A 13,981-nucleotide genomic window follows, 5' to 3' on the forward strand; every position below is an offset into this window, starting at 1 on the left:
AACATTATTGTAATATGCATTATTTTCATTGTGATCAGTATCTTTATATATCATGTTGAATTTTTTCCGGAATATATTTTGGGTATTTCTGATTTTTTTAGTGCCTACAAGCTTAGGAAATCTTCTTGTGTTAAAATATTTTGTATGTAAGACAGAGTTGGAACAGTATACCAATGTAAATAGAAAAAAAAACCTCTTGCTAAACGTTAAGGCCATATAACCTACTTTCTGTTTAGTTTGTATACATTGCGTATTGTTAGTTTTAAAAGTAAATATATAACTTGCATTGATTTCTGGGATCATATTAATATACATTTTTATATTTCAATCATGATAAATCAATCATTTTATTTATGTAGTATAACAAATACTGCATTTTTTGCTACAACTAATGGTCTTCATGTTTTCGATTGCTGTACAATTACTACTTTTTGCCATAGAGATATGTTTTATACTTTCACAATTATAAATATGTCGCTAGTAAAAATCATAATAAATGTGTAAATGTGTAATATGTAAATGCACATTGAAAATAAGCTGAAACTGTGTTTTTGCAGTACTAGTTGGTTTTCTGATTTTAACTTTGACCTCCAGTTTAAAAATCAGGCTTTCTGCAATGGTATGTTCAAAGTACTTAATAAACAAATGTTTACGGGTGTAAAGATTTAAATTCAATCGAACAATGTGTGTGTTGTTCGTATCAGATATTTTCAAATATGGTTTATTGATAATTGTTTTTTAGAAGTAGAGATGGGGGTTCTTGCTGGGGTTTTGTTTACCACGTTCGGTTAGATAGGGACTTTTACTCTGATACCGCATGCAGAGAGTGCCACGCCCTCTGCACGTTTTGAACCCTTGCAACAAAATTTTGAGAGGTCTGTAGATACCCTGTTACAAAAATTATTTAAGAAATAATTTATACAAGCTATACTTTATTGTAGTTTTAACATGGGTAGGCATTATATTCATGATAATTTTTGGCCGAGCTATAGTGAGGGCTAAAATAGCACCAATATAATGCCTACCCATATTAAAACTACAATAAAGTATAGCTTGCATCAATTATTTCGATTTTGAATAGGACAATTAAGGTAATGTATATGTCCGATAAGTATAAGTTTAAAAGCGTTTGTGTAGACTCTTCGGAGAACCTCCCTTTTTGTTTGTGAAGAAGCAAACGGCTAGCACTGTGATTTTTCAGAGGGTGTAGTTTGAACAGCCAGCAAGAACGTTTGTTGTATCTAGGTCGAATATGTTAATTTCGGAATGCATCACACATAATAGATGAATCAGTAGCATCATGTGCAACATTTAAGAGTTTTGAAGTGTTCAAGCTAAGGAAAGATATTAAGTGCATGATAATTTTATAAAATTCATTATTCTGAAGAAGTCAATATACGTGTGTGCAAACACATTTTATTGGATTTAGAGCATGGGTTTGTTCACAAAACGAAAGAAGCACGTCATATAAGATTTTTTGTTAGTATCAAATTCACCCACATTTCCCCTCGCTTACTCTTGATTGAGCCCTTTAACTGGACCGCCTATTTTATGTATAGTTTATTTATTCTCCTCCTCAACATGCAGGTAATACTTCCTAGCGGATGTTAGGTAACAAACTATAAAGCATCCACTTTAATGTAAAATGACTAATGTTGATATTACGAGCACATCAGATATGTATATAACATTCTGGGCAATCGGTTAACATGATTAAATATCAAACTGTGTACATTCTTTGTTACTTAAAAACATACTTCTCATATATCTTTAATTGTTTTTGAAATATTGCCAAAATTGATTTCGAATGCTATATTTCGTTCACTAGATGAAAAAGATATAATAACTTGTTTCTTTCTTTTTTAAATTATTTACGTGTATTTGTTAAGATTCTGGCTTTATTTGACGTATGCTTGAGTAACCATGGTTAAGGGTCTCCTTTTCAAGGTGTTTTGGATTGAATTTTCGAAAGATTATTATGATTTTTTTAGACTAGGTGTCTGAGATAATATATCCGAACTCGATAAGGAAACACACAAGAGAGCACACGCTGGAATGGCTCGCCTTTTTTTTACTCAGCATTGATATTTTTTTATAGTCCTAAATATAAAGCTTATCTACAACTATAACATAAACGTAACATAATCCAAGAAAATGAGGCCAAGGTCGTATAAACCTAAAGGAGAAATACATGTACACCTGACAATCATTCAATATGATTGACTTATTGCTTATAGTTTCTAAGAAACAGACTTTACAAAGAAAAACTAATCATTGTCCAATGAACGATGGCAGTTAGGTCACGGTCAAATGGACCATGCCAGGCAGACATGTACAGCTTACAATCCTATTGATTATAGTTTAGGAAAAACAGACCAAAACACAAGAACTTAACATGGGGCAATGAACCCTTAAAATGAGGTAAAGGTCAATTAAAACTTGCGAGACTGACATATACATCTTAAAATATTTCCATACACAAAATATAGTAGACCTATTGCATATAGTATAAGAAAGAAAGACCAAAACTCAAAAACTTAACTTTGATCACTGACCTATGAAAATGTGGTCAAGGTCAGATGACACCTGCTAGTTGGACATTTACACTTACAATCATTCCATACACCAACTATCGTAGACCTATTGCATACGTTTTAAGAAAAACAGACCAAAACACAAAAACTGAACTATAACCACTGTACAATGAAAATGAGGTCAGGGTCAGATGATACCTGCCAGTTGGAGATGTACACCTTACAATCCGTTCATACACCAAATATACTAGACCAATTGCTTATAGTATCAGAGATATGGACTTGACCACCAAAACTTAATATTGCTCAATTATCCATGGAATGAGGTCGAGGTCAAGTGAAAACTGTCTGACGGGCCTGTCGTAATTCGGTGGTGACCTAAATGCAAACTAATAATTAAAAGGGCATTTGGAATATTGCCAATATTGACTAAGTGTGCAATATTTCGTTGATGATAACTTGGAATAAAAATAAGATATTATTTCTTTGCAACGCTGTAAAATTATTTAGTTTACAAGTTTAAAGTCCGGATTACAGACCTACATGGCCTAGTTTTGATGCATCTGTTCTTACTGTTATTGGCGTATCCCAAGGTGTTATTGATTTGACCATAACCAAATTGCCCAATCGCTTTCTGAACTCAGTTTGAGACACTGTTGAGGGAATGCATTTTGAAGTGTTTTAATTTTAATTGATAATTTTTAGGAATAAGACCGTATGTAAGTTGGCCTGCTTTATAAACAACTACACAATAGAAATTAGGATGTCATATCCCGTATTAAAAAAGAATTATAGCCAAACTGTCAAACCAAATCTTCGTATGATAGAATTTGATAAAAGGTTTTAATATATTTGTTGTAACTTAATTTCTAAATGAAGAATTTACCAATTATACATACATTGCGTTAAACTGTAAAAGGCAGGAACGTACATATCAACGTTTCATTATTAAACGTACGCTTACTTTATGTTGAAACGATTGCTTTTACTATCATACCATTGTTACATTACATTAGATATAAAAGAACCCTTAATCAGTTCGTGTGCTAAGCAAACCTGCAGCTGTAATCTTTATGTGACTGTTGCAAATAGAGACATGAAATTATCACTGATAACCCTTTAAAAAATCAAAATTTCATAACTTGATACAAGATATTACTATTGTCGTTGAAATATTATAACATGTAAGCTACGCTTCATAAGACTTTACAAATATGATTTTATGACATAAAATAATTTATTGGATGGCTAATGTTCAATTGTGCTTTTTTATCCATAATCGGTAGATTTCAATAGCTATTGAAATTTAAAGAGGTACATGAATAACGAATAATAAAATCGTAATTTAGTTTTGACAAACTCGTGCATACATGTATTCTTATGTAATAAGTATTTTAAGTGGAGAGATTGTACTGCTCAAAATAAAGTATCATATAGATTTAACGAAGAGATGAGATTATGTATGTGAATAATTATCATATGGGTAAAAATTTGAACTTTGTAAACATGCAATCTATATAAATATATCCTGAGTGAACAGATCATTTTGATCAAGTACACTTTTATACAGATTTTTTAAAAAGATAGCCGTGTCTATGTAAGTATTCAAATATTTGTACGAATTGATGTAAAGACTGTTTATACGTGCAATTTATTACGTTTTGTTTTAGTTGGCACATTTATAAGTCTATAAATCTATATATATATTAAAACATAAATAAGAGTGGATTTTGTTTTGTAAGGAATTCGTACAAAAGTTTCCATACAATGCATTACATGTTGGTTTGTCTTCAAATGTATACCTCAGCAGGATTGTATCAATTTACCACTTTCCTAATTTACTTTTTGAATCTCCTATTAATTTTACCTTATGTTTTGACCACATCTTTCTAACGATACTCCATATCTTCATTGTTGTAACTATGTTATTATTTTTGTTGTGTTTTTTGTTTTCGTTTTTGGAGGGGGCTGGTAGGGGGGATTCTATTCAGTTCTTATTTCTGTTTTGGTTTTTTAAAAGATGAAAAGCAATAGAAAATTATCTATGTTTAATTAATAGTTTTAATGAGGAAACAGTTATAAGAGTTTAATGCCATTTTTGAAAAAGATAACGTGTACTGTAATACTTAAAGCCGTATTTGGCACAACTTTTTGTAATTTGGGATCCTCAATGCTCTTCAACTTTGTACTTGTTTGGCTTTATATATATTTCGATATGAGCGTCACTGATGAGTCTTATGTAGACGAAAAGCGCGTCTGGCGTACTAAATTATAATCCTGGTACCTTTGATAACTATTATAAGTTATTTTTGTAGGCAACGACAGACATAATTTAACTTTACAATTGCCAGTCTTGATAATTCATTTCATATAAGAGGATACGACAATTTCAAAAATAGCTTGAGCCAGTGCCTAAAAATAACACAATAATATGATCAAAATCTGAAAGAAATGGTAAAACAAAACAGCCTTTTACACACTATTAATGATAATGTCGTCTACCAATGATCTTGTGATGAGAAGACATGTTTAATCACGTCAATTGAAGATAGTACTTTGATTAGTTCAGATATTGTTTAGGATTGTACTTGAATATACAGATCTTTAATCTTTCATAACCGCAGTCGATTGTTATCAGGTTACGGTATCTATTACAAAATGTACACATATTATGAAGAATGTACAACTTCATTTTCCACGTTGTGTTTCAACAAATGTTATTATAATGTTTACCACAATTGTATATCAACTATTTTCCTGTAAACGCACACTGCGATGTTTTCAGAAATAAAACATTAACTAGTTATGTGCACCACATAAGGAACAGAATTCAATTCAGCTTTTAGTATGAATTTAGGTTCCATGCATGCATCTACAGTTTTAAATTTTACTGGAAGTACTGTTTAACAGTAAAAAAAAAAGAGATTCAAATGTTGTTATTATTTCCTAGATGGATTTCTTGAAATATAATAGAACGTAACTGAAAAGTACTTTCCTTCTCATGTACAACGGCTTGAACATATTGAGCATTACACAACGTTTCATTGTGGCTGACAATATTATTTGAATGTACTATAACATTTCACTGACCACAATCAAGACAACGCCTTTTCCGATGTCTTTCTTTAAATTTTGAGGTTTCATAAACGCCTTTTAACATTGTAAATGTTTATAAAGTGTTCCTCCAAATATTAATGTTCTTTTGCCACGATTAACAACCGACCTTATAATATGTGGTTGGGTCACTTTAATAGCTGTCTTGACATTAATCTAATAAAAATAATTAAAACATGAAGGTGACATTTCTAAAAAAAAATATTTGAGTAAGTATATATTATTTGACTATGAGTGATTTGTATTATTTTTCAAATACTTTTCATCGTTACAACTTCGTTTCAAATGTGCAAATTTGTGTATAATTTGTTTATAATCTCACTTATGTCCTCATTGTTTCGACAAGTCAGCAGTGCTGTGTTTTGTTGGTAACTTAATTCGTAGGAAAATGCATATAAAAAGTCAGGAATATGACAGTTGTTATCTGTTCGTTTTGATGTGTTTGAGGTAATGATTTGAATTTTGCCATTTAATAAGAAACGTTTCGTTTTGAGCTTCCTCGGATTTGAGCTTTTTTTAATTTAACTTTTTTCTTATTCTTTTCTCTAGTCTTCCCCATCTGTTCCCATTGTTTGCTGTATAATTGATTAGGAATATCACAAATAATAATGTTCAACCCTGAATTCATTTATACAAGTTGTTGGTAATGCTGTTTAAAGCTGAAAAAAATAAGATCATAAAATTTAAACAATTTAACATATTAATTAAATATGAGAATCAGTGGGTTTACCTTACAATATTATATTTTTATACTAAAAAAAGCACATGGATAAATGTCCTTTTGATAAATAGAAACCATTTACAAACTTAGAATTCAATCCAATTGATTAATTGATATAAGCATATATACTGAAAAAGAGTTAGCACACTCGTAGATTTACTTTAACATGGAAATGGAGAATGTGTCAAATAGAAAACAACCAAGAGAGCACATAACAGCCGAAGTCCACCAATTAGTCTTCAATACAGCGAGAAAATGCCGCACCAAGAGGCGTGCTTGAAGTGGTCTATAATCAAAAACGTATACTAGTTCAGTGATAAAGGTCGTCATACTAAACTCCGAAACATATAAATGAAACCAAAATTGAAAATCATACAAGACTAACAAAGGCCAGAGGCTCCCGACTTGGGACAGGCGCAAATATGCATCTGGGTTAAACATGAGATCTCAACCCTCGTCCTATACCTCTAGCAAATGTAGAAAAATAAATAAACAACAAAACGCAAAGTAAAACTCAGTTTAAAAGAAATCCGAGTCCGATTTCAGAATAGGTTACAAAAGAAACTAAACAAAATAATAATGATACATGAATTAACAAAAGACTACTACCAGTAACTGACATGCCAGCTTGTCTTATTCGCAATTTAGGTCACAGTCATAATACCTTTCTTTATTTACCTATCATTTACGTTCTCGTCAATAAGTGCGTCACATTTAGGTAAATCGATTAAATATATTTCTGTCTTAATGCTATCTTGAATTAAATGCATACTAATCATGCTTTTAAATTATGTTTGAAATATTGCCAATATCAATTTAGAATGTCATATTTTTTTCACGACAACGTGAGATAAAAAATAGACATTCTTTAATTTAAATTTATGAACGTCTGTTTGTTTAGAATGCAGTTTAAATAATTCTTTAAACAAGGAATTCAATCTTGAAACGTTTTCTGTTAGTTTAACCTCTGTTTAAATATACGTAGTCCAGGGTTACCTATTCAGTTTTCACGGAGACCTAGCAAAAAAGATTTACATTAAGACTAGTTGAATGAGTGCTATTAGGTACAAGTCAAAGTATAATTGATATTGTCACTACGTAAAAGATTCAATATTTCAAATCTCAATAAAAGAAGACAAAAAAAAAATAGTAGAACAAGTTGAGTATACAAACAACTTCATGTTGACCAGGTAAATTACTTACTACTCATTTTGCATAAGTTGGTCGTTTGCTTTTAAGTTGAAACAGCATTTATTTTATTTCTACATTGATTAAAGAGATCATTATCATGTTTAAACCTTAATGATAATTTATTTTAAAAAATCTAAACGGATATGCGATTCAATTTTAAAATACATTATATTTATTTCGTACTTCTTGCTTTGGACTTAGACTAAGACAAGGGAACATGAGCACTTCGTCAGATGGAATTCCAACAATGTCAGAAGACAAAAACAACAAACTTCACAGACATATTGATAGAAGGTAAGGAACGAATCAAGTATCAAGGTGCCAAAACATATAATTCACGTGGAAGGCAAACAATTTAGCCGTGATTGATGTTGGAACTAATCTTAATACTGATGTGAACATACATATGTAATGTGAATGTGACTCGTAATACCGTCGTTTCTAAGTTCGATATTTGATGGAAACGAGTATAATGCTAGATGGTTTATTTGGTTATAAAGTTTTTCATAAAATGTTGCATATCAATATTCTTTCTCCACTGGTAGACTCTCTATAATTCTTACCAACGGAATTGAAAAGCTCATTTGTTGTCCTTGTCCTTGTCGTCAGTGACTGTCATCAGTATCTAGGCTACAAGGGACCCTTGCGCTGGCTGTTTTTATTCTTATGACCTGTCTGAGATCCGGACAAAGGAATTGTCCTGACAAGAGTATAAGTAAATCAACAGAACTTTATAAAATGAGAGAAAGATATTGTTTATATATGGGTCTAAACGTCAATCACTACACTTATGCACTGAAGACCAAGGAGGAGCAAGAATGCATGTCTGTATTTCTTGTGATATCATTTTGACTCTTAACCAACTCTCTTTCAATATGATCTTTTTGCTGTAGCTTTTTGTTCAAACAAAGTCGAACTATGTAATCCAACTACATGTTGCTATTGAGACATTTTACGACTTTCACGATTAGAAATACTACACGAATAAAACTTTTTACAAATGTGTCAAAACTTACAATAACTTTCCATTTTATAATCCGATGCATCCGGCAATTAATCGATTCTGTAAAGAGAGTGCTATGCCTTCTGCACGTTGATATTCCTTATCACTAAATTGTAAGTGGTCGGTAGGTGTCCTGTTGGAAGAATACATTTTAGTTCCTCTCTAAAAAAATAAAAAATAAACAAATACCAAACTCCGAGGAAAATTCTAAACGGAATGTCCTTAAGCAAGTGGCAAAATCAAAAGTTTTATCACATCAAACGAATGCAAATAATTCCTGCCATATTCCTGCTTTGGTACAAACATTTACTTATGAACATATTGGGGGATAAAACCTGGGTGTATAGCTAACTAAACCTCTCACTTTTATGACAGTTGCATAAATCGTCACCACATCGACAACGATGTGTGAACACAAAAGAAAACAGACACAATAGGTAAAAATGGCAAAATCAGGGCACGGCAGTCTAACTTACTCTTATTTTACCTCGTTGCAAAACGACTGACCCCTTTAACTGGACCAACTTGTTAATATATCATTTACTTGTTCTCATCATGAACATGCAATAAATATTCGACAGTGGATGATAAGCTACAAACTATAATGCATCCACTTTAAAGATATTAATGTAAAATTACTAATTTTGATATTACGAACACTTCTAATGAATATACAACATTCAGGGAAATAGGTTAAATCTGTGTCTGTCTTATTCTTTGTTGACTTCAATGCATATTATTCAAAGTGTGTTTGAAATATTGCTTGTATTGAATAAGATTATCATATTTCGTTCAAGACAACTTGGATAAAAAAAATATTTACCTGTCTGTTACGCTTAACAATTATGTACGTGTATTTGATAAGATATAAAAAGAAGTTGTAATATGATTGCCAATGACACAACTCTCTTCTGGGGACCAAAATGACACAGAAGTTATCAACTATAGTTCACCGTACAGCTTTCAACAATGAGCAAAGCCCATACCGAAAAGTCAGGAATAAAAGGCTCCGAAATGACAATGTCAAACAATTCAAACGAGAAAACTAAAGGTCTAATTTGTGTACAAAAAATGAACAAAAAACAAATATCTTACAAATTAACAAACGACAACCACTGAATTACAGGCTCCTGGCTTCGGACAGGCACATACATAGAGAAATTCGCGGGGTTAAACATGTCAGCGGGATCCCAAAGCTCCCCCTTAAGGATGTCTGCTGGTCATGTTTTTGAATTCTTGTCATATTTTCGATTTTCTCAGGTTTTATCCATCCAAATGTATTAAAAAATTTTGTACACGACACCCCACTTTTGTCTTCATAAATCTGTTCAATAGATCATTTCAGATTTAGTGATCCGGCGGCATGAAATCCTTGTTATTTTTTCTTGGTTTAAAGGGTAAAAAACAATTCCAATGTTAACAAATAGTAAAGTCTGAAGAAAACCCTTTTCCCGCCATTTTCTAAATGTCTCGTACTTTGAAAACTACACACAAGACTTATGATTTTATTACTTTATTTTGTTTAAATATCAAAGTTGTTTTCATTTTAAGCAACCACATGAAATCCTTGTTATTTTAAATTAGAGCAGCAGACATCCTTAATAGTCTGATTTAATTGATACTAACTAATAAACATTGACTAACATATCTGAACGAATATGGGATGCATATAATAATTATGTATGTTTGCATTTCTTTCTTTAAACCTTAGACTTGAGACTATAAGTACTTTGTCAGATGGAATTTCAAAGGAAACGCCAGTAGACGGAAACAAAAAGCTTGACACACCAAAGTTTACAAAGTAAGAAACGAACCAAGTGGTATAGCTGTCAAAACAATTTAGTAATATGGAAAATGTGTGGAAGCCATACGTTTGTTTCTTGTTTGTTGTTCTTTTCATCAGATATGTTCAACAATAGTTTCTATTCTTTTTTTTTTCCTTTTTTTGTTGTCTGGATGTATTTTTACTCACCACGTCCTGTCAGAATAATACCAGTTGTTGGCGAGATACGGGTTACAATGTATGTTCGTTTTTGGTATACAAAAGATTTGCATAATACCAAACCTCTTATGGATTGTGGTTGATATGCATATAATGAATACATAATCTTTATATCATTTAAATTGAGGTCTAAAAATTGCATGGCAGTAACTGATAGTGACCTTAATTGAGGAAGTTGATTTATGTTAATTATTGTCATTTTGCTTGGTTTCTTCTCGCCTTTTCTAACATTTGGACTCGGACTTTAAAATGAGTAATACTATTCTTATTGCTGCTTGCTTGTTTATTCCTAATCGATTAGAGATTGAAGAATGATATTTCCTCTTACAAAACACGTGTAACCCACCGCATAACTCAAGTCAAGAACCCTTACCCTGTGTAAGTCTTGTATGTTTTAATCATTTTTAGTTAATTTCAAAACTATTTGTTAAGATAATTGAGAAGTCCATGTTGATGAACAAAATACATTATTGTTTAGGGGTCAGGTGATTTTTGTATGTGAGTTGAAGACCCATTGGCGGCCTTCTGCTGTTTCTACTCTTCGGTCGTGTTGTTTTCTCTTTGACACATTTCCCGTTTAATTGCGTAAACATATTGGAAGTATAAACAATTGTCATACGAGTTGGAGGTTAAGATAGTTGTTAAACAATGTTTAATCCACTATTTTCGTCTGTAAATGACAGTTGTTTTTTTACTTGTTCTGTTGATTGGTAAGATTTTGTTTAATGGTTTTTATAGGATACCCCTTCTTCAATTGGTCTTGGAGTTTATTAATTTGTTGACCATTCTGGTTTCAAACACAACAAAATGAAGAAAAATATAAACTGTGCATTGATTTAAAGATTTAAAACAATGTACCTCTTCAGGTGTTAACCCTTTCAATAACATAAATCAACAAATATCAATGATAATGCGCTTCAACTTTAAAATACATTATACCTATGTCTGCACAATTTTTCTTAACTTAGGATAGGACAAGAGAATATGAACGCTTCTCCGGATGGAACTCCAACAGAAATGTCAGTAGACGAAAACGTTAAACTCGACAGAAACAATGAATCAAGGTAAGTGAGGAATTAAGTATAAAGCTACCAAATCATAAACAAAATTTGAAAAGCTGAAATATTACGCCATGATTTTTCATTTATTTTTAAACTGATGCTTACTTTTAACGCACTGAAAATAATTCGGAAGAGCTCGTGTCTGCATCTCTGGGAAAATCATTCTGACTATTAACCAGCTCGATTGCAATAACCATCTTTGCATTAATAATAAGTTTAAATTACTGTAAACCAGCTGTTTTCTGTTAGCGAGTTAAAAAAAAATTCAACTTTCATGTTAAGAAATATTTGGCGAATATTAATCGTCACATTTAGGTAAACTTTGATTATCTTTTATAATAATATATCACGAAATAAATTAAAATGTGAGGAATATTTTGGAGCAAAGAATTTTGAATGATAAATCATTTAAGATTTGAATATAGTCTTGCGTTACCTACAAAATAACAGACTTGGTTATCTCTTTTGTCAAGAGAAATTGAAATTTCATAACCAAATTCCTACTGATGTATAATGCATAACATTAAAATATATGTTTATTTCACCAAGATACTGTTACGATTTCATGTATCTATGTTAAAAAAATATGTGTGTACCTTCAATAATGATTATTTGTTCACCAAAAACAAATAATCATTATTGAAGGTACACAAATATTTTTTTTTTAAATTGCGTATTTTAGAATTGGAAATAAACTTATTTTGTCCATCTGATGAGTTAAGTCTTTTTCAACTGATTTTTATAGTTCGTTCTTATGTTGTACTTTTATACCACTGTCCCAGGTTAGGGGAGGGTTGGAATCCCGCTAACATGTTTAACGCCGCCACGTTATTTATGTATGTGCCTAACCCAAGTCAGGAGCCTGTAATTCAGTGGTTGTCGTTTGTTTATGTGTTACATATTTGTTTTTCGTTCATTTTTTTTTTACATAAATAAGGCCGTTAGTTTTCTCGTTTGAATTGATTTACATTGTCTTATCGGGGCCTTTTATAGCTGACTATGCGGTATGGGCTTTGCTCATTGTTGAAGGCCGTACGGTGACCTATAGTTGTTAATGTTTGTGTCATTTTGGTCTTTTGTGGATAGTTGTCTCATTGGCAATCATACCACATCTTTTTTTATACATTATGATAAAAAGAGATTAATTTGTCCAGGCATAAAATACTTTTTTCACTTTTTTTCTGAATTTTTGTCCTCAATGCTCTTCAACTATATACTTGGTCGGTTTTCTGACTATCTGAGCGTCACAGTTTAGTTTTATGTAGACGAAATGTACGTCTGGCGTATCAAATTCTGGCCTGGTACCTTTGATAACTATTGTATAAGTCTCATTTAGTTTGATAGAGTCTAGTGAAGATTCTTATACAGCTAACGTTTACAATACATATCTGTAGATACACATTAGACCTTCAAGGCAGTTGTAAGGAAGAATGCGGTAGTGACTATATTGGTGGCCTGACAATCAAAAATAAAACACAACCAAGTGATGTAAGTATTTGGTGTTTTAGATATGTATTAAACATATTAATTACTCTCTTTTCCACAGGCGTGTGGATTTTTAAAAACTCATACCAGTGAGGTTGATTCATAAGAATTTTTTTAAATACAATTTAGTTTGTTTGCATAATGAATGAACATATACTTAATACTATCTAAACGATATCTCTTTATCTCATAATTAACAGGAAAACATGGTACACAAATTAGTTTCAATTAAAAGTTTATGATGTATTTCTAATGCCGTGTTCACACCAAACGCCGTGTACAGTAAACATGTTTACATTTGGTTTAATGTAGTGTACACTAGTTTCACATCTATACACCTTGTTTAGCTACCTGTACATAAGATTTGTTCACACTTGTAAACTATATGTCATTTAAATTTTATTACGTAGAACCGAATTCAAATTTTCGAACAATTCTCTAGCAGTAAGTGAACGACCATTTGACTTTTAAAAAAAGGGGGATGGATTTTCCCACAATTTGAATAAAAAAAATCGGGTCATTCAGATGATTAGAATGAACAAATATTCTGAATCCAAAGTTTCTCCATACATTATAGTGTTTAATATTGAATTAGTACCATCGAAAAAAAAAGTAATTATAAACTTTCGCGAGAAAGACTCAGAACCACCCCTCCCCCTCTTTTTTTTTAAGTAAAGTGGTTGCTCCTTTTAGAAAGTCATTTGAGATGATTTGCAGTAGTTTAAAGATGTATCTGGCAAAGGGAGGGGGTAATGTTTTTTTTTTTATTTCTAATTGTATATTTACGGATCTGAGATACTACACAAACAAACAATTAACCTCGCCCTTTTTTCAGTTATGCATTTATGAGTGAATCGTTGTTTGAGTATA

This window comes from Mytilus trossulus, chromosome 14 (assembly GCF_036588685.1).
Source record: "Mytilus trossulus isolate FHL-02 chromosome 14, PNRI_Mtr1.1.1.hap1, whole genome shotgun sequence".
Taxonomy (NCBI): domain Eukaryota; kingdom Metazoa; phylum Mollusca; class Bivalvia; order Mytilida; family Mytilidae; genus Mytilus; species Mytilus trossulus.